Source organism: Dromiciops gliroides, chromosome 2 (assembly GCF_019393635.1).
Source record: "Dromiciops gliroides isolate mDroGli1 chromosome 2, mDroGli1.pri, whole genome shotgun sequence".
NCBI lineage: Eukaryota > Metazoa > Chordata > Mammalia > Microbiotheria > Microbiotheriidae > Dromiciops > Dromiciops gliroides.
Window position 1 is genome coordinate 72963825 of NC_057862.1, and position 20033 is coordinate 72983857.

Below are 20033 nucleotides of genomic sequence, written 5' to 3' on the forward strand. Positions count from 1 at the left end.
TCAATTTGCCCTGATTCACTTTTATTTGTTTGCAGAAATCACATTGCAGCACCCACTCAGAGTGCTGTTTCACAGGGATTCTCCAAACAATTGGAAGATTAGGGGAAATGTGGGAAGCAAAGGCCTCAGCACCATTTCTGGTAGTCTTTAGTGTCCCTAAAGAGTTTTGAATCCTAGCTATGACGCTTCTTGTCTGTGTGACCCCAGGGGAAATCACTTAACCTGTCAGAGTCTGTTTCCTCATCTGTAAATGGATAGAGCCTGGTCCTGTAATTTCACTGATATAGGGAATTGCCTGGATGGGGAGTCCCCCTCCAGTGAAAGTCAGCACCTTTTCTGCAACTTATCAGAGAGTTGTGGGGCACCGAGAGTAACTTGTCCAGGGTTGTCCAGGTTCAGACACACAGTCAGTATGTCTCACAATTGAGACTTGAACTCAGCTAGATCTAACTGGCTCCTAGCTCTGTAATGATTGGAATGATGCCACCTGCTGGAGAGCTACTTTAGGAAAGCTCCACCACGAGGAGAAGGCTTCTGAGGGCAAGCCATGTGGTCAAGGTCCTTGGCGTCAGGAAGTGACGTTTGCTCGTGGGTACTGTCTATCAAGGCTACCAGCCAATCAACTTGAGGAGCCTCCCATTTCTGGGAAGAAGACACAAAGTAGGAAGTGGACACTGGCAGAGGGTTTTTTCTTCTTTTGGTTCCTGACCTCGCTATGGGGGTCTCTCAGAAATAGTTAGATTTTTACCTTTCTCTCTGATCCTAATGCTCTTTAATAAATACTTAAACACTTAAATACTCTTGCTAAAGCTTATAATTTATTGGCAACCACTCATTAGATTTTAGCTAGTATAGCTAGAATTTTAGCCCCTTACAGCTTGCTCCATCATGCCACATTTCTCTTTTTTTGTTTGTTTTTTGTTTTGTTTTGTTTTGTTTTTTAGTGAAGCAATTGGGGTTAAGTGACTTGCCCAGGGTCACACAGCTAGTAAGTGTTAAGTGTCTGAGGCCAGATTTGAACTCAGGTACTCCTGACTCCAGAGCCGGTGCTCTATCCACTGTACCACCTAGCTGCCCCCACATTTCTTCTTATGAATCCTTTGTCTAAAGGACAGAAAGTATTAATGTATGGTCTACCTATTAGACAAGCAAGTGATTTAAATATAAGCTGTCATTGATTATTTTCATCCAAGGAACCTGTACATTAAAATTGTTCATTACACATTAAGAACTTGACTCCCACATTATTTATGAGTGTAAGCAACTGGAATCAGACAGTATGGTAAATTCCAATGGTGAGAGATAAGATTGCCCTCTCTCAGCCTACAGGCTGCCATAAGCAGATGGATCTTAAAGGGATTTATCATCAAAGCCATACCCTTGGGACAGAGCTAGGAATCATTCAGATGACTCATAAATGAGGATAAAGCAAGAATGAATCAGTAACAACTAGAAACATTTTCAAGAATGGTTCCTGTCAGGGAGTTTGGGGAAGATGCTGAATAAAGCCAAAGGTTTAAAAGACAGATTCCCAGAAGTCGCTAACAAATCACAATTCCTCCAGCCCTGGTCTTTTTCATGTTTGGTCAAAATTGTCATCATGGGGAACTCTTGGTATGGAAACTCTCCACAGATGCAGATTAGTAACTCATTTGTAACATACACACTTAGAAAATTACGTAGGGCACTTAGATATTATGACTTGCCCATGTTCCCACTCCTGTTAGTGCCAGGACTTGAACTCAGGTCTTCCTGACTGCTGACTCTATCCATTATGCCACACTGCCTTTTATTTTCAAACTTGATGTTGCTAAAGCAAAGATGGCCTCACATGTCCGTCATGTGAAATGATAAGACTTACAGTTTAGATTTTTCAGCACTTATTTGCCAAAGAAAGGGAACCTAACCTAGTGAATAAGAGCGTCAGCTAGATATAAGTCTTGGTTAAAATGTGGTTACTGCTAGCTATGAAACCCTGGACAAGTCACTTAACCTCTTAGTGTCCCAGACAAATCTCTAAAACTATAAGTCACTACTGAATTGTGTGCATCAATGGAGGGAGTTTGGACAATGAGAGTTTCCTATTCAGATGAAAATCACAAGTCTAAATTTCTTAAAAAGTTGACTAAAGGGGCAGCTAGGTGGTGCAGTGGATAAAGCACGGGCCCTGGATTCAGAAGGACCTGAGTTCAAATCTGACTTCAGACACTTAACACTTACTAGCTGTGTGACCCTGGGTAAGTCACTTAACCCTCATTGCCCTGCCCCCCCCCAAAAAAAGTTGACTAAAGCCTAATTTCTTTCAGGTAAAGCCATAACTAGGAAATGGTCACCAGAGCTTTGTCCCTAGGACATTAAAATTAGAGGGTATGGCAGCACTTGTTGTCCTTCAATATGTAGAAACTACAGAGACTAGTCCCTGGGAATTTACATGGCCTAAATTCAGGTGTTTAAATAGCTTGAAAATCTAAGTGCAAATCAGGACCTAAAGAAATCTGAGGGGCAGCTAGGTGGAGCAGTGGATAGAGCACTGGCTCTGAATTCAGGAGGACCTAAGTTCAAATTTTACCTCGGACACTTAACACTTACTAGCTGTGTGACCCTGGGCAAGTCACTTAACCCCAATTGCCTCACCAAAAAAAGAAAGAAATCTGAAACTGTTATCTCAACTTTGAATTACTATCTACCCATTGTCCTGGTAGTAACCAGAAGGCTGGAGAGGACAAGAAGGGCAGAAGTCATTGTTTGGACCAGAAAATTTTATTAAAAAATCAAGATTCTTATATAAATAGGCCAGAAATTCTCCAGGAAAACTGCTGGCTAGACAGTCCTCAATGGTAAAAAACAAAAAAGATTCCACTTTCCCACAAATGTTCTTAATAATGGAGAAGAGAGAGAGAAAAGTCCAGGAAACAGAATAAATGGATCAACTGCTGTTGGCTCCTGCAGGGAAAGAGATCATGCTTTCTAATTTAATTGACGCATCAGGTTAATTTTGCTGATTAAAATAGAAAATTTGGGACAATTAAAAGTTTAGATTATTTCATTCCTCTCAAAAGGAAGTATCATCCTAGCCTTTAACCAACAGTTAAAATGTGGTGTGATGAGTGGAGGAGCACTAGCCTTGAAATCAGAAAGCCTCACTTGGGGCCATAAAGTCAGTTTGGACATATTACTTGACCCTTTAGGGCCTCAGTTTTCTCACCTATAAAATGGGCATACGAATATTTGAGCCATCTACCTCACAGGATTCTTGTGATGACAGTGCTACATCTTGTTTATTACCTCTGTCCTGGAGAAGAGAAGACTGGCAGTAGCTGGTGGTGCAGTAGATAGAGCACTGAGTCTGGAGTCAGGAATGCAGCCTTGGACACTTATTAATTGTGTGACCCTGGGCAAGTCACTTAACTCATCTCTTCTGTTTCCCCAGTTGTAAGATGGGGATAATAATAGCACCTACCTCCCAAGGTTGTTGTGAGTCTCCAATGAGATCATATTTATAAAATGCTTAGCACAGTCCCTGGCACAGAGAAGACACAATAAATGCACATTTGTTTCCTTCCCTGTGGGAGGTGTGAGATCTGTTTTCAAATATCCAAAGAGTTGATATATAGAAGAGAAATTGCACATATTCTGACTAGTCCAAGAGGGGAGACATGGGACAAATGACTGGAAGCTCCTGGGAGAAGGATTTTGATTAAATGTAAGGAAATTTCCTAATGATAACTGTCCAGGCTACCTTGTGAGGTAGTGAATTCTAACTGGATGTATTTAAGCAGAGGCTGACAAAAAATTCACTTGTTGGGAATGTTTTGGACAGGATTCATGCTTAGAAATCACATAGATCACTTTTGAGGTCCTTTCCAATACAAAGATGCTATGAACAATGACTTGAAATGAGGTAGAAGAAGGAAGCCAGCATATTTATCAAGTTTACTGATGACACAAGAGGGAGGGAAGAGCTAAAACATCAGATTGAAAGAGTCAGACACCCATCCTAAAGATTTGTATATGATAGAATGGATGAAGTTGAAATCTAATAAGATGACATTTAAATAAACATACAAGCCTACACTTGAACTCAAGAATCAACCTCAATCAGTTCAAGAAGTATATGTATGTGAAGGGAGGGGGTGGACAATAATTTGTGTGAAAAAGATAGGGATATTTTAAGAAACTAAGAGCTCAATCTAAGACAATATTATAACACATCAACCAAATAAACTAATATGATCTTAGGCTCTATTGAGAGGTAGACTATCTTTAAAGGTTCTTAATAATTATAGCTTTTCCAAGTAGAAGGTGTTGTCAAGAAATCAAAGCTATCTATAATCATATGAAAAAATGCCCTAGATCACTATTTTTTTTTTTTTTTTTTTAGTGAGGCAATTGGGGTTAAGTGACTTGCCCAGGGTCACCCAGCTAGTAAGTGTTAAGTGTCTGAGGCCGGATTTGAACCCAGGTACTCCTGACTCCAGGGCCGGTGCTCTATCCACTGCGCCACCTAGCTGCCCCCTAGATCACTATTGATCAGAAAAATGCAAATTAAAACAACTATGTGGTATCACCTCATACCTATCAGAGTGGCAAATATAGCAAAAAAGGAAAATATTGGATGTTGGAGGGGATTCATTATTGGTGGAGTTGTGAAAAGATCCAACCATTCTGGAGAGCAATTTGGAACTATACCCAAAGGGATATAGAACTGTGCATACCCTTTCATTCAGCAATTCCACTGCTAGGTTTGTATCCCAAAGACATCCCCCCAAAAAAGAAAAAGACCTATTTGTACAAAAGTATAGCAGCTTTTTTAGTGGTGGCTAAAACTTGGAAATCAAAGGAATGTCCATCAATGGGGGAATGGCTAAACAAGCTGTGGTATGTGATGGTGATGGAATATTATTGTGCTGTAAGAAATGACAAACAAGATGATTTCAGAAAAACCTGGAAAGACTTGTATGAACATCTGATGTATAGTGAAATGAACAGAACCAGGAGAACATTATGCACAGTGACAGCAATATTGTTGGATGAAGAACTGTGAATGACTTAACTATTTTCAGCAATCTAATGATCCAAGACATTACCAAAGGACTCATGATGAAACATACTATTCACCTCCAAAAAAAGAACTGACATTGATTGAACAGAGACTGAAGCATGCTATTTTTCACTTTCTTTCATTTTTTTCTTTTATTCAAGTTTTCTTGTACAAAATGACTAATATGGTAACATTTTACATAATTGCATGATTGCTCACTGCCTCAGGGAGGAGGGAAGGGAGGGAGGGGAGGAGGAATACAATTTGGAACTCAAAACTATAAATAAAAATGTTATTTTTTTTAAAAAGACGGGTGTTGTCATTTGTCCTTTCTTTTCAAAAAGGAATGACATCTTGGGATGGTGTCTTAACTAGGGTAAATTGGATTTAAGTGAGGTAGAGTTGCACAAAATCATTGACCTCACTTTCTCCTCCAGAGTCAGCAAAGGCCAGTGACAGGACAAAAGTCAAGAGGGTTGGTGATGGCCTGGGATGTGGTGAATGACCTTGGCATCTTCCTTGTCTGACCAAGCTCTCAGGGCTCCACAGTGCCTGCTTCAGCCATAATTTGAAACAAATTGTTCTCATCCATTTGTTCTACCATGAAAGTCTTCACATGTTGACTGATGGGTTTGAAGCCTTTTCTGTTACCCTTCACCTGGTTTAGCCCAGTTTTACTGGAGTATGGCCACTAAGCATGCTACAGCTTCTTGGAGCCACAGGTGAGAGTTGGGTGAGAGATGGGCACCAAAGGAGGCTGAGCAGCCCTAGAAAGGGCTCAGCAAGCCCTCACACCAGAGGTGTTCGCACTCCTTTAACATAGACCCCAAAAGAAGAATGGGCTCCCTAAGGAAATAGTAGATTATCCTTTACTAAAGAACATCAAATGAGGGGTAGCTAGGTGGTGCAGTGGATAAAGTACCGGCCCTGGATTCAGGAGGACCTGAGTTCAAATCCGGCCTCAGATACTTGACACTTACTAGCTTTGTGACCCTGGGCAAGTCACTTAACCCTCATTGCCCCTCCCAAAAAAAAAAAAGCATCAAATGAAAGTTGGATGGCTACTTGTTGGGGAATCCTGGACAGATGGGAATTGGAGTAGGTCACCTCCCAGCTTTCTTTCAACTCTGAAATCCTATGATTCTGTGATAGCTACTTGCTTCAGCCTCAAGGAAGAATCCAACTCTCTCCAAACCCCCAAACACTTCTCATCCAAAGGCTTACTTCTCCACTTCTTACCCTGAAAGCAAGCCTTTTGCTCACTTTTTCTAGGCACTATGTCCTATTACATTTGTCACAGTCTCTCTTATACCCTAAGATGGGCCTAGTCTTTGCCATGTCAGTTTTAATGAAAGAAACCATCCATCTTTGGAGCATGCATCCACCCTAGAGCTAACACAATTACCGCCTACAAAATAGAATTAGGTCAGGCAGTAGATGACAGCCACTTAGCTTGCTGTATTCCTCAGTAGCTGACCCCTAGCAATGCCCCCTCCCAATTTCCCCTGGTGTGCCTGCCTTTGGCTTTCAACTCTATTAGGCCGCCCAGTGGCTGAAAGATACACAACATTCTTCTGCTACCGTAATGATAATATACAAAAGACTGGTAGAAGATAGCGGTGGGATTGTGCAGATGCAGATCAAAACAATAGTCCCTTTCAAAGCTGATGCAATGTGCCTGAGAAAAGAATGGGCAAAGCTTGGCATCTCAGGCTAATTGGCTTGTAAAGGAAACATAGCCTTCTTGCTGCCAGACTTTCAACTACAGAATTCGACGGTTTTCTTCCCTAGCTAGGATTGAGGTGACCCAGTGGATAGAGCACTCAGGAAAACCCTGAATTCAAATGCAGCCTCAGGTGCTTAACAGCTTTGTGATCCTGAACAAGTGACCTGACCTCTGTTTGCATCAGATTCCACAACTATAAAATGGGCATGACAATAGTACCACAGGGCCTGGCGTATAACAGGCGCTTAATAAAGGCATGTTTCCTTCCTTGATGTTCTCATAAATCCTTGTGGCCTGTCTTGGTGAAACACTGGAAAAGTGGTCTGGACTGAAGAATCAGAAGACATGGGTTTATATCTGCCACTTACTAGCTACATGACCTTGGCCAAGTCATTCATCTTAGAGCTTTTTTTTCTCATCTTTAAAATGGAAATAATATACTGGTGCTCTTGAAATTATGGAGCCGGGAGCATCAAACAAGTCAATGAATGGGAGATGTTCTGTAAATTGTCAAGGGATAAAGGCCGGAACTGTGATTTCATCAGTAATAGGGAGCGATTTCTGGTCTTGGAGAGCTATCTAAAGCACTAAAAAGCCAAGTGATTTGTCCAGGGTCACATAGCCAGTATACGTCAGAGACAGGACTTGAACCCAGGTCTTTCATGGCTTCAAACTGGGCTCTCTATCCACTATTCTAAGATGAAGTCATCATTGTCAAAAGCTATGGAAATTTTAGCTGTAGTTATTATGAATGACCCCATCCAATCAATCCCAGTGGTCACCCTTTCTCCCCCAAGGATCTGTCACCATATTCTCAAGATTTCTGTGCATAGGGAACTAAAAGTTTGCTTCTGGCTATTAGGCTATCCTACCCAGGAGGATATGCCTATTCTTGGAGATTTAGGATGGATACATTTAAGCTCCTTGTTATTATTTGAAAACAAATAAGCACATCATCCTCTCCCTCCAATCTGTCCGACTTCTCCCATGTCTATGTTTCCCGGCTCCCTTTGGAGGGTCCCTTTAATGAAGCTTTTGAAGCCCCAGAGGTAGTGTCTGATTATAATTACTGAAAGGGGCCTGGCTTTGCACTAATCAACATCATGTTGTGTCTCAAAGCTAAAGAGCTTTCAGATGCCAGGCCCCCACTGGCTCCTCCGGCAATTACTAGGCAGCTTCCACTGTCAACTTTTGTTCTGATGCTGGAGGGGGTTGGGGCTGTTGGTCATTTATTTATTTATTTGTTTATGTATGTGTCTGTTATGCATGTATACACATATATGTATATATGCATTCATTCTCTTAATGGATGCCTTTGAAGCAGGCTTTCTAGACCTCTTCTACCTAAAAGGGGTCTTGATTTTGTTTTTTTGTTTTGTCTATTTAACACTTTCACATCACATCAAGATTTCCCCTCACCTCCTTGATAACTTTTCTTGGCCTTTCCACAAAACGGATTAAGAACTGAGAGGCAAAATCTATGGATATAACCAGGTATGTTATGGGGGTCAGAGGTAGTGATGTAGTAATATGACTTCTTAGTTTTATCGCTCAGGAACAGCCTTAGGGAAGAATACATGGGACCATTACCCCAGGGCTGATGCTAAGAAAAGACCCCTGACAGTCTTAAAACCTTGTTTGTTCTTTTTCTGAATTGGCATCAGATTGGTGGTGGAAGGGAAACATCAATTCACTTCAATCCAACGAACACCCATTATGTGCCAGGTATTTTTCAAGGCCCCAGGGAATAGAGACAAAAACAACACATTCCATGCCCTCAAGAGCTTACATTCTCCTGGGAGGAAACAACACGAACGCATGTGTAAAAAATAAACATAAATACAAAGTAATTGGGGGAGGGAAGCACTAACAATTGGAAGGTTCACCTCTTGTAGGAGATGGTGCTTCATCTAAGCTTGGAAGGGAGTGAGGGAATCCAAGAGGTGAAGTGAAGGAGAGACAGACATTGCAGGCTTGAGATATGATCTATGAAAAATCAAAGAGTTAGGAGATAGAATGCCACGGAGGCCACTTTGACTGGAACATAAAATAAAGAAAAGTAATATGCGGGGGAGTGCTATTTCTGATTGTTCAGGCTTTCTGAATTGTTTTTCTTTTCCACATTTCAGGAACATTCCCTTGTTGATCATCTACTTCCTGTACTACTAGCAGTTCTAATTTCCTGCCCCCCACCCTACCACAGGCTCTAAAATCACAATTTCTGTCCTAGAAATGGGATATGATTATCAAGGGAGTTTTTAAAAATGAGAGATCCTAGGACTTAGAATTGGAAAAGAAGCTAGAGGCTATTGAGTCCAGTGCCCCCATTGTACAGAAGAGATGAGCAGAGAGAACAAGTCACTTGCCCTATTTCACACAGGTAGTAAGTAGCATAGTCAGAAGATGAACCCAGGTTCTTGGGCTTCCATCTAGTATCCTTTCCACTACATCAAGTTGCCTTTACCTATTAATTTGGATGGTTGAAGTGGGATCCTGACAGCATTATATTTCTTTTTTTAAAATAATAAATATTTTTATTTAAAGTTTTGAGTTTCAAATTTTATCCTTCCTTCCCTCCCCTCTCCCTTCCCTGAGGTAGTAAGCAATCAGATATAGGTTATACATGTGCAATTATATATTAGTCATTTTATATAAGAAAACTTGAATAAAAGAAAAAAATGAAATAAAGTGAAAAATAGCATGCTTCAGTCTCCAATCAATATCAGTTCTTTGTTTGGAGGTATACTCCATCATTAGTCCTTTGGGATTGTCTTGGATTATTAGATTGCTGAAAATAGTTGTCATTCACAGTTCTTCATCAAACAATATTACTGTCTCTGTGCACAATGTTCTCTTGGTTCTGCTCACTTCACTATATATCAGTTCATACAAGTCTTTCCAGGTTTTTCTGAAAGCATCCTATTTATCATTTCTTATAGCACAATGATATTCCATCACCATCATATACCACAACTTGTTTAGCCATTCCCCAATTGATGGACATTCCTTTGAGCTGCTATAAATATTTTTATATATGTTTTTTTCTCTTTTTGGGGATGCCTTTGAGATATAAACCTAGCAGTGGTTTTGCTGGATCAAAAGGTATGCACAGTTCTATAACCCTTTGGGAATATTTCCAAACTGCTCCCCAGAATGGTTGGATCTTTTTCACAACTACACCAACAGTGGATTAGCATCCTAGTTTTCCTACATCCCCTCCAATGTCCAATCTTATCCTTTTTTGGGTTATATTAACATTATATTTCTTGAGGCTGAATGGTATCATGAGGAATTCTGGACATCTGAAAAATGAGGGCATGGGGCTCAATGATTTCTAAAGTCCTTTATAGCTCTAAATCTACAATTCTTTTTTTTTTTTTTTGGTGAGGCAATAGGGGTTAAGTGACTTGCCCAGGGTCTCACAGCTAGTAAGTGTCAAGTGTCTGAGACCAGATTTGAACTCAGGTCCTCCTGACTCCAGAGCCAGTACACTATCCACTGCGCCATGTAGCTGCCCCTAAATCTACAATTCTAGGAGGCTTTCCTGAGCAAGATGTCCATGATTGCAAGGCACAAAAGTTGGAAAGGAGTCAAGGAGTATAGGAAGAGAATGTTCTTTCACCTCCACAAGGGGACAAGAATCACAGTTCCGTCCTGCATCCTTAGGAATCAGGTTGGCATAGCCAACCTCATTTAACAAGGATTGCTCAGCCAGGATGGAATTTTCTATTCCTTTGGGGCTCAGACTGAAGCACACAGCAGAGACTGTGTATAGCCTTCCTAGCAGACAGAACATCACTTCAAGGACAGAGATGAGATCACCAGCCAGACAGATCCCAGTGGAGTATGCTGCCATGAGGGTGAAGTTGCAGGGTTAAGAGAAACATAAAGAAAGCTCAAGGAGAAACATGTAGCCCTAGATTTGGAGAAGAGCAAGACAGGGAGCTATTGTTGGCCCGTTTTCCAGACCTACACTTCCTGGGAGGAATATGGTTATTAAACATCCTGGCTCCAATCAGGCCATAGGGCATCCATTAGATCAGCCACAAGGCTGGGTGCTCATTAACTTGCTTCAAACTACTAACGTTAGGTCATCCCTGTCTCTTCTCCCTAACTCACTACTCTAGTGAATTTAGCAATTATGAATGAAAGTACTAGTTGGTCTGCTTGTCTCCTATATGATGACAGAGATGAAGCTGAGAAACCTGGCTTCCTGGCATCTTATTAATCCTCATTCTTCCTTTAAAATATCTCCAGGCAACTGCAAGCACAGTGGCTTAGAAACTTCAACAATATAATTACCTCCCAGTATATAGAACAGACAGGTGATTTCATGATGGGAACTGGGGGGAGGTTTTTGTCTAGTACAGAAGTATGTGGGCTGGAGATGACTGTCTTTCTACAATAATCAATACCACTTTGGTTTTATGTTGACGAATTTCATAAGAAAAGCCTGGAGCATTGCAACATGGCCAGATGTAGGTTTTCAACAACATTTTCTAATTGTTCAATTTGGGGGAAGAAAAGTCTCCAACATGTCCCTAGCTATTGAATCAGGACAGTAAGAAATATATCTAGACTCTGCCATAATTCAAAATGCTTCTCCAAAAAGACATCTAACTCAAAGTTGGCATGTGGTGCCATGTTGATCTTTCAGGTAAAGCCCTCAGTGCACAGCATTTTTTTTCTGTTAAGCCCAGAGTCCTGGCAATTTATGCTCTCAGATGAGGGCTTTAAAAGGACCTGATAAACTGCTTTTATCAACCTGGGACCATTATTCTCCTGGTGACATAAAGACTCTTGTTGCAATCTGGAGGGGATTTCTATCCAAGCTAGTATTGTCAACAAAAGGAATATTTAAAAGAAGCAGATTCAAGCTGTCTTCTGCCACGGTTAACTATGCAAAGTTCCAGTGCACAAATAACACACATAATGCAATCTTGAAAAATGATAAACATTTTCCCCTTTGTTTGTGTTCTAGCTTTGACTCTTTCTAGTTATGTGATTATAGTTAAGGGAGTATGCTGAAGTAGAAAGAGCACTTTATTTGGAGTTAGAGCACTTAGTTCAAATCCCAGTTCTGCCTTGTGTTACCTCTGTGGCCCTGGAGAAGTTATTTCTTCTCTCTAGGCTTTAGTTTCCTCATTTGTAAACTGAGGAGTTTGGGAATAGAACACCTCCTTGGTCACTTCTAACTCTAAAACTACACAATACCTGGCATATAGTAATTATTTAATAAATACTTATTGATTAATCTATGATCCTGTGACTTCTCAACTTCAGTTTTCTCATTTGAAAGGTGGGGATGATTAAACTTTCATTGCCTGCCTTATAGTGCTGATATAGGGAAAGCAGTTTGTCAACCTTAAAGTAGTATATGGATATGTTATGATCTTACTTATACATGAAGGATTCATGTTTCCAAAATCATTCAAAGATGGAGTAAGGTAACAGTCTCCATAAGACATATAAAGTAGGGGTGACTCAAGTGTATGTTTGTAATAATCTATGTAGATAATGCTATTGAATAAAATCACTTTTCAAGGGAAAATCTCACTATAATTTATTCAAAAGCCTATTCCTATTTCTTCTCCTCCTTCTTATTCAATGAATATATCAGTGTATTCCAAAGTTTATTGCACTGAGGTGAACAGACAAGCAAGGTGCATAGGCAGCAATGGGCCCAATGATCTTTGCCTCACCACACTTTTGGAGAGCTTCTAGCAAGAATAAATGTTGGGATCAAACTGGGGTGGAAGCTGTTGCTGTTCTGGGTACACATCTTCTCTCCCTATATGTGCAGTAAAGTACAACGTGACTGTCAGGACCACGGACAGTTCATCCAGAACTTTAACAGCTTTTTGCTTGCATTTAGATTGCTCTGCAAGGTTACAAAGCACTGTTACATATATGATTTCATTAGTTAAAACAACTCCGTAAATTAAATAGTGCAGGCATCATTGTCATCGTCATCACCACCACCACCATCACCATCATCACTATCACCATCGTTGTTGCTGTTGTTACCATTTAACAAACAAAGAAGCTAAAGCTCCAAGAAGTGGTGATGTGTCCAAGAACTGGTAAGTAGTAAAGGTAGGATTTGAACTTGAATCTATTGATGCCAAATCTGGGGTCCTTTTCATATCATACAACCTTTAGTTCTGCATAGTTCTATCTATTACAGCAGTTCCTTTTTCCTTCTGGATTTGCAACAACTAAGTGCTCTCAGGCTAATTCTCTCTCTCTCTCTCTCTCTCTCAAAAGGTATAGCAGAATTCTCAAAAAAGAGAACTTTCATTTAAATAAATAAAACTCCATAAAGCAATATTATAATGGTAATGTGCTACCAAAGTCAAACAAGTCAGAACAAATGCCCAAAAGGTTGAGAATTACTAGGCTCTGTGTGTGTGTGTGTGTGTGTGCGCGCATACACATAGCAAGTTCTGATGGAAAGTTCACTGGATTTGGAATCAAATTATCTGGGTTTGAAACCTGGATCTGATATTTATTACTTTTATAACCTCAGGAAAACCTTTTGACCTCTTTGAACCTCAGTTTCCTTAGCTACAAAGTGAAGATATCAGAGAACATGATCACCATGGTCCTATCAGTCCTAAATTCCATACAGCCTTGATGTAGGTATTGTGTGTGTGAATCTTATGGATACTGAGAATGTAGTATATGCATGCCAAAGGTAGTACCCATAATGACTAAGTGGCATAGTAAGGACCATCCTTGGGCATAATTATAAAATCAGGAACATTTGTCTTTTGTCCCCCTTAATCTATCTATGCACCCTTTTTCCTGTCTAAACTACTGTTAATTAAGAGTAAGGTATTAACTATTAACTTACAGTGTCACCCCTTGCAGAGCTATTTGCTTCTTTTAAAAACTGCCAAGACTAGCTTTTTTTTTTTTTTGCAGGGCAATGGGGTTTAAGTGACTTGCCGAGGGTCACACAGCTAGTTAGTGTCTGAGGCTAGGTTTGAACTCAGGTCCTCCTGAATCCAAGGCTAGTGCCTTATCCATTGCGCCACCTAGTTGCCCCCCAAGGCTAGCTTTTGTTGAGTGTATCTGACCACTTGTCTTATACCATGTTGGCATTAACATCTTCCTTTCTTACAACACACATGCCTTTAGAGTGGATAAATGGAGACTTTTTCACTGTCTTTTGAAGTGTGTTACTTTCTACAGTAAGAGATAAACTAGAGAATTCATAGAATCTAGAACTAGAAGGGATCTTAGAAATAATTGAGTTCAACCCCTTCATTTTATAGGACTTGTTCAAGGTCTCACTGGAAAAAAGTAGCACTATATTTGCTGCACAAGCCAAGGATAGAAGCCAATTCCATTCAAAAGATTGATTCTTATTGCTTTATCTATAGAGGTGTATTTGAATAAAAAACTGAAATTGGGGGTTGTGGCAGCCAAAGTCTGAATTGAGTCTCACTTGTGCTACTGATTCTTTTTTAATGCTTTCTTAAGAGATAATTTTCCCCAGTGTAAAACAGGGCATAAATGATTTGAATGCTTTGGGTAAGAAAAGGATGCAATGTTCATATAAGTCACTATTTTCTATCATTGAAGAGTAATCACTTCTGATATGGATAGGTGGATGATGCAAGGTGGCTCTTTGCACTGATGAATGATTGCCCTCTTTTCTGTGTTTTGAGAACACCCTGGCTTGCCTGTCTCTGTATTCTAATTTACAAGATGTATGAGTCATCCTGAAAGCAACCCAAGGGAGGAAAATAGCACCTTAAAAATAATAAAGAACCATGGCCACTGGGGCAGAATCTAGTAGCACTGTCATTCTGAAAAGGTAAGCTGATATCAATAGTCACATTTAAAAATGCTCTAAATCACTATTGATTAAAGAAATGCAAACTAAAACAACTCTGCGGTACCACCTCACAGCTTTCATATTGGCTAACATGACAGAAAGGAAAATGATAAATGTTGGTAGAAATGTAGAGAAATTGGAACACTAATGCACTGTTGGTGGACTGGTGAACTGGTCCAACTATTCTGAGGAACAATTTGGAACTATGCCCAAATGACAAGTAAACTGTGTATACCCTTTGACACAGAAATGTCACTACTAGGTCTATATCCCAAAGAGATCAGACAAAAGGGATAAAAAGTATCTATTTTACAAAAATATTTCTAGCAGTTCTTTTTTTGTTGGAAAAGACTTGGAAATTAAGGGGATGCCCATTGATTGGGAAATACCTAAACAAGTTGTAGTATATAATTATGATGGAATGCTATTTTGCTATAAGAAATGATGAGCAGGATTGTTTCAGAAAAACTTGGGAAGATGTATATAAACTAATGCAAAGTGAAGTGAGCAAAACCAGGAGAACAGTAACAGTGAAACTGTAATGATGATCAACTGCAAATGACTTAGCTACCCTGATCAAAACGATGATCCAAGACAATTCCAAAGGACCCAGGATGAAAACTTCTATCCAGTTCCAAAGAGAGAACATATAAACTCTGATTGCAGATCAAAGAATACTTTTTTCACTTTATTTTTCTTGCTTTTTTCCAAACATGGCTAATATGGAAATATGTTTTGCATGACTTCATATTGCTTGCCTTCTCAATGGGTAGGGGAGGGGTTGGAGGGAAGGAGAGAATTTGGAACTCAGAATTTTTGAAAATGAATGTGAAAATTTTAAAAAGAAAAAGAAAGAATAAACTGAACTGTTGACTGCCATGAATGGAAATACCATTTAAGATCTGGCATACAAAGGCAGCTGGGTAGTGCAGTGGATAAAGTATCAGGCCTGCAGTCAAGAAGACACATCTTCCTGAGTTCAAATCTGACCTCAGACATTTACTAGCTGTGTGACCCTGGGCAAGCCACTTAACTCTGTTTAATGGCTTCTTCATCTGGCAAATAAACTGGAAAAGGAAATGGCAAACCACTCTAGCATCTTTGTTAAGAAAACACCAATTAGGGCCACAAAGAGTTAGACACAACTGAAACAACACAACAACAACAACAATACAAAAAATGTGGCTGGCATATGTGGGTGGCAAAATTCTACCTTTCCTAGACTGAGGCACATAGGTACCTGTGTTGAAAGTGTCTTAAATGTTTTAAATGCAGAGGTATATTGTGAATATTCATATGAGGATAAAATCACAGGATAGTTAATGATCAGGCTGAGGAGGAGAGGATATTCAAGTGATACCTGGAGGCAGAATTGGAAAGAGTTAAAGGGGAAAAAAGTGATTTTATGGAGGAAACTGAGGTGGGGTGGGGCATGACAGGGGACAAGCATAACTGGCATAACATTAGCCAGTGGATACCAATGAAAAGTGCAAGGGCTGAGGGGAGACCCATTTATTGAGAGAAGACAAGATTTCCAGGATGGCATCAGATAAAAGAGACCAGCAGTAGCTAAGAGCCAGAAACAAAACTTGTGTGTGTATCAGGGGTTAAACAAAAAAGGATCTGAGTGTTTAGAGATCAAAAGGAGTGGCATTGCTATGAGTGTGTGTGTGTGTGTGTGTGTGTGTGTGTGTGTGTGTGGGTATGTATGTATTTGTGTTGGAAATGGGACTACTGGGGAGGCTTTAGACAGCATCCCCAGCCCTGGAGCAGTAGGGTAGAAGTGGTAGTGCCCTAGGCAGAGAAACTACAACCAGGAAAGGACCTAGAATAGGGAGGCTTAGCCTAAAGTAAATAAACTTGGGTTTTTTTATCTATGATTTTATCTAGATCTATGATACTATCATGTTACAGGTTTCACTTGGAAGCATTTTTGCTTTTAATTTTGCTAACCATATTCCAACATAATTTGTCTCTTTGGTAATGCCATGTACTTTATTTTATACATTTAAAATATTATTCATTTTTAATTATGCAAAACAAGAATTGTACAAGAAGACTCAAATAAAAGAAAAAAAAATGAAAGAAAGTGAAAAGTATCATGCTTCAGTCTGTCTTCGATTGATATCAGTTCTTTTTCCGGAGGTGGATAGTGTGTTTCATTATGAAACAAGTACTTTGGGATTGTCTTGGATCATTGTCTTGATCAGGGTAGGTAAGTCATTTGCAGTTGTCATCATGACAGTTTTGCTGTTACTGTATACACTGTTCTCCTGGTTTTGTTCACTTTACTTTGCACTAGTTTATATACATCTTCCCAGGTTTTCTGAAACCATCCTGCTCATCCTTTCTTTTTTTTTTCCTTTTCTTTCCTTTTTTTGTGGGGCAATGAGGGTTAAGTGACTTGCCCAGGGTCACACGGCTAGTAAGTGTCAAGTGTCTGAGGCCAAATTTGAACTCAGGTCCTCCTGAATCCAGGGCCAGTGCTTTATCCACTGTGCCACCTAGTTGCCCCGTGCTTGTTATTTCTTATAGAACAATAATATTCCATTACAATTATATATCACAGTTTGTTTAGGCATTCCCTAATCGATGGGCATCTCCTCAATTTCCAATTCTTTGCCACCACAAAAAGAGCTGCTATATTGGGGCAGCTAGGTGGTGCGGTGGATAGAGCACCAGCCCTGGAGTCAGGAGTACCTGAGTTCAAATCCGGCCTCAGACACTTAACACTTACTAGCCGTGTGACCCTGGGCAGGTCACTTAACCCCAATTGCCTCACTAAAAAAAAAAAAAAAAAAAAGAGCTGCCATAATATTTTTGTACAAATAGGTCTTTTTCCCTTTTTGGATGTGTTTGGGATATAGACCTAGCAATGGTATTGCTGGATCAAAGGGTAAGCACAATTTTATAGCCCTTTGAGCATAGTTCCAAATTGCTCTCCAGAATGGTTGGATCAATTCACAATTCCACCAACAGTGCATTAGTTTCCAAGTTTTCCCATATCTCCTTCGACATCCAACATTTTCCTTTTTTGTCCTATTAGCTACTCTGATAGGTGTGAAGTGGTACCTAAGAATTGTTTTAATTTGCATTTCTTTGATCAATAGTGATTTATAGCATTAAAAAAAAAAAAAACATTATTCTGAGACAAGGTCCCTAGGCTTCACTGGACTTTCAGGGAAATCCAGGATACAAAAATGGTTAAGAAACATTGGCCTGGAAAAAGAATCTGTGGAGTCAAGGGGAGTGTGATGATAGATACCACCTGGAACTGTTTATTCAAGCAGTTTTGTTGTTTAGTCATTTTCAGTCATGTCCAACTCTTCTTGATCCCATTTGGGGTTTTCTTGCCAAAGGGACTGGAGTGGTTTGACATTTCCTCCTCCAACCTATTTTATAGATGAGGAAACTGAGGCAAGCAGAGTTCGGTGACTTGTCTAGAGTCACATAACTGTCTGAGGCTGCCTTTGACCTGAGACTTGATTCCAGGCCCAGCCTCTATCCACTAAGCCACCCAGCTGCCCCAAAAGCTACTGCACCCCTGTGGTCTTACACAGGTTTAAAACACTAATGTGAAATTGTGTTTCTAAGATGCCTTGTGGACACCTAATTTTGCCCCTATGTTACCTCACACCATAATGAAATATGACTTTGAACCCAAACCAGTTGTATACGAGCTTGGCTACATGGGCCAGTCCAAAAGAAACCAGAGAAAGCAGAGGAAAAATGTAAAATAACAGAGGCATAGCCCTGGTTAGAAAAATCCCACTCTTCCCCTTTACCTGTGGTTAGTAGCAGTACAGTATGAATCCCAAGTTGAACCCCACAATGATGACAGCCCCCCTCTACTTATAATATATCTGGAGGGGATTCAGGAAGACCTGAGTTCAAAGCCGGCCTCAGAGACTTAACACTTACTAGCTGTGTGACCTTGGGCAAGTCACTTAACCCCCATTGCCTCTCAAAAAAAAAAAAAATATATATATATATATATATATATCTGGGGACAGCTAGGTGGAGCAGTGGGTAAAGCACCAGCCCTGGATTCAGGAGGACCTAAGTTCAAATATGGGCTCAGATACTTGACACTTACTAGCTGTATGACCCTGAGCATGTCATTTAACCCCAATTGCCTTACCAAAAAAATACAAAAACCCCCAAAATAAAAAAAATAATAATACTTACAATGTATCTTCTTTTAGCTACTTATCCCTGCAAAGCCCCATCATATTATAAAACCATCAGACAGTTCAGCCAACCAGAAACTGATAGGGCTTCAGTAATAAAGATGCTTCCTATATCACTTCCAGGACATACTCACTTAGGCAATGACAATCCAACACAAGCTACTCAGAGCACAAAATAGAATATAAAAATATAGGTTTGCACCTCAAATGCTCCTGGAACACATATAGCCAGCAGTTTCTGATGTCTTCATTTATTAATACCATAAATGGAGCTTAGACAGAGTGGGGAGAGGAGAGAATTTCAAAATGGGTATAGGAACAACTTTTGTATTGTTTATTGAGATGCTTTCTTTCACAAAGAGCCAAAAAGTAGAAGCATTTATCAAGCATTTGCTATGTGCCAGGCTTTGGGCTAAGTGCTAGGGATACAAAGAAAGGCAAAAAATGTATAGAAAATGTAAAGCCTTTCACTAGAAGGGGGATATATAGATACATAGGTGAAGAGAAGATGGGGAAGAGAAGCTGATGGGTGGAAGAAAGTATCCAAGGATGAACATTGATCAAGAACGGGCTAAAGAGGCCCCTGAGGGCATGTTGGAGAAATCCAAAGGAGCAGTCAGGTGGGAAAGAATAAAACCCTCAAATAGAGAGCAAAGGTAAAAGATATAAAATAATTTTAAGAGGGAGCTGGTGCTAATACCTCGCAGGGGCACTCAGGGGAAATCGGCATCAGGTTTCATGTGAGGGGTGACACCTCAAGCAGAGGTGAAGAGGGAATGCATTTCAGACACTGGGGACTACTTGTACAAAGGTGTGGTGGTTGAGAAATGGAGTTTTGTGTGTCATGTGCTGGGAACAACCAGAAGGTCAGCTTGCTTGCACTGGAGAAAGCATATATGAAATAATACTGGAAACGTTGGAGGGAACCAAATAATGGAGGACTCTAAAAGAGAATATACTTTCTCCTAGAAGCAATAAACCCTGTATAGGACAGAATTCTATTTAGACTCAGAGATATAATCCTTGAGGGATAATATATATCTCCTTCCACTTCCAGGGGTCATCATTTTAACACATTAGATAATCAGGCTTCTTGGGCTATGTAGAAGCATGAACCAACTATGCCCCTAGGAATACAAAGGAGCAGGCTAAAAGACTAGCCTCTGAGTTTGCTGCCAGCCCAGAGGGAGAGTCTAAGGCTTTAGAAGAAATTGTGCGGTTTGCCTTAGA